The sequence below is a fragment of the Ailuropoda melanoleuca genome, chromosome 2 (genome assembly GCF_002007445.2).
Source record: "Ailuropoda melanoleuca isolate Jingjing chromosome 2, ASM200744v2, whole genome shotgun sequence".
In the NCBI taxonomy this organism is placed as follows: domain Eukaryota; kingdom Metazoa; phylum Chordata; class Mammalia; order Carnivora; family Ursidae; genus Ailuropoda; species Ailuropoda melanoleuca.
This window is the reverse complement of record NC_048219.1, coordinates 172,120,224-172,123,459: the sequence shown is the minus strand read 5'-3', so window position 1 is coordinate 172,123,459 and position 3,236 is coordinate 172,120,224.

Here is a 3,236-nt window from a genome sequence, read left to right as displayed (position 1 = left end):
AGAAGATATTTGCAAATGATATATATGATAAAAGGGGGTTAGTATCCAAAAATCTATAAAGAACTTATCAAACCCAGCCCCTAAAAAACAAATAATCCAATTAAGAAATGTACAGAAGACATAAGTAGACATTTCTCCAAAGAAGAAATCCCGATGGCCAACAGACACATGAAAAGATACTCAACAACACTGATCATCAGGGAAATGCAAATCAAAACCACAATGAGATACCACCTCACACCAGTCAGAATGGCTAAAATTAACAACACAAGAAACAACAAGTGTTGGTGAGAAGGCAGAGAAAGGGGAACCCTCTTACACTGTTGGTGGGAATGCAAACTGGTGCAGCCACTCTGAAAACAGTATGGAGGCTCCTCAAAAAATTAAAAATGGAGCTACCATATGATCCAAAACTAGTAGGAATTTACCCAAAGGATACAAAAACACAGATTCAAAGGGGCACGGGCACCTGGATGTTTATAGCAGCATTATCAACAATAGCCAAAATATGTAAGCTGCCCAAATGTCCATTGACTGATGAAAAGATAAAGATGTAGTATATATATACAGTGGAATATTATCCAGCCATATAAAAGAATGAAATCTTGCCGTTTGCAATGACATGGATGGAACTAGAGTATATTATGCTAATTGAAATAAGTCAATCAGAGAAAAACAAATACCATTTGATTTCACTCATATGTTGAATTTAAGAAACAAAACAGATGAACATACAGGAAGGAAAAAAAAAAGAGAGAGAGAAGCAAACCATAAGAGACTTAATTATAGAGAGCAAACTGAGGGTTGATAGAGGGAGGGAGGTGGGGGAAAGGGTAAGTGGGAGATGGGTATTAGGGAGGGCAGTTGTGATGAGCACTGGGTGTTATATGTAAGTGATGAATCCCTAAATTCTACTCCTGAAACCAATATTACACTATGTGTTAACTAACTAGAACTTAAGTAAAAATTTGAAATGATAAATAAATAATAAATAAATGATGGGATAAATTATGTACAAGTTCATTATCTATACCCATAACTCTCCCACTAACTTCATTCAAAAGCATACAAATACAGACACACACACACACACATTGAAGATGAGAAAGAGGGAAATTGGTTTATGTTTGTTTCCTTTGTACCTGAGTTTAGCTCTTCCTAATTTAGGGTCATAGCTTTTTTCCATTACTACAATGATTATGTGTGCTTCTTATGTTATAATGGATAAGTACATAGATTTTGAATATGAAGCATCACTATATTTAGAGAATTAAGAGATGCTCCCTGACATTTCCTTAAACTTCTTAATCACCTAGGTTCCTGATATTGAAATCACCATTCAGTTTTAATACACGAGGTACCTAGTGTAATATGAATTATACATCCTTTGTAGATGAATTATTTACCCATGTCCATCCTCAAATTTTAAATGCACCAGTACAAAATTCAATTCTTCACTTTAATGTAGCCCAGGACACCTTCTAACTCAGTATTAATCAATCACCGTGACAGTATAATTGAAGAAAAAAATGAAAACATGTCTTAATCTTGCCTATGACCCCAAAGTAAAAGTTGTAGAGAGATTAGTAGACAAACCATATTGTATTCCCTTGAGTTGCAATTCCATGCCTCACTATATCCAATGCTCTCAGACTAATTTTCATTTGGATGTTTAAAAGAGATATTTTGTTGATTACATAGCCATTTTTGCTACTTTCTTTTTGGGGAAATTGTGCTTTTAAAAAGGTTACCATGGTTACACATGGGTCTATAGCCAGCTTTGTGTTGTTTTTCTTAATTTGCTCTAAGCCAAATAACAATAGGACTGAAAGTTACAAAGTGCATGGATCCTTACATCTTAGAATTTTCAGGCAATCAATGTTTCTCTACAAAATGCATCTAAGTGCTTGCTGCTTATCTAACTATTCCTATGCTACAATGCCTACCGTAAGTCCTACTTCTTTCAGAAAGTGTCCTCCCTTTTCGGGATTTTTTTTGTCCATTATCTCTCAAAATGTGAGCCACTGATCTATCTTCATAAGAAGCACCCAGAATGATTGCTAAGCAGGCCAATTCCTAGGTTTCATGCTAGGCCTAATCAATCAGACTCCCTCCTATGGAATATAGTGATCTAAATATTAAACAAATCCAGAAAATGTGCACAGTAAGGTTTAAAAATGTTTTTGTCATTTTATACTTACTTTATGAAGTAAAATTCTACATATAAAATAAATCTCATAATATATTGTTTTTTTGCTTTACACAGTCAAATACGTTTTAAGAAATCTTACGTGTACAATTTTAACAAATGTATACACCTGTATATACCTTATCAGGAACTAAACATTTCCATGTCTCCAGAAAATTCTCTCATGTTTATTTCCTGTCCATCTCCCCTACCCAGAGCACTGCTCTGGTTCTGGGTTTTTTTTAAACGTATTTTATGTGGTTTATATTAATGCGTATGCCACCTGAGATAATGTCTCTTATTGATGCATAACATAAAGGCCACTCACACAGTTTCTAAGTATATGTCTCTAGCTTTTCCCTAGCTAGTAGGAAAAACTGTTTCTACTCAAATAAAAATTTAATTAAGGACTAAACCCTTTTAGCAGCTGTGATGGATTTGGGTACAAATTGAGTGTGACTATACTGCTCTTCAAAAATTCAACCACACCTGCCTCCTTTAACATTTCCAGATGAAAATAACATGGATTATTAATTAATACATGGTTGTACCTTAAAGTTAAAGTATTTCCTGTGAGAGCTCCAAACTTTCATTAAAAGGTGTTAATAATGTGTGCCTCGGTGACTAATATTATAATATTCTATGCCTAGCCATACAATGTCAATGTAATTCCATATTCATTAATTAACTCTTTAACAATAGCAGAATTTACATTGTTTTCAAGTGGATGTGGAATATTAGCAAAAATAAGCTAAATGATGCTTCATAAAAATAAGTTAATAAATTTAAAAGGATGGAAGTTGTCCCACATATGAAATTAAATTAAAAATAAATAACAAATATGTCCGAAAAGTCTTTCAAATATTTGTAAATTAAATAGCAATCTATTGGTCAAACAAGAAATCACAAGAGAAATTAGAGAATATTTTTTGTTCTTTTTTTTTTTTTTTCATCATGAGAAGTATACTCTTTAATCCCCATCACCCATTTCAGCCATCCCCCTACCCACCTCCCCTCTGGTAACCATCACTTTGTTCTCAATAGTTAA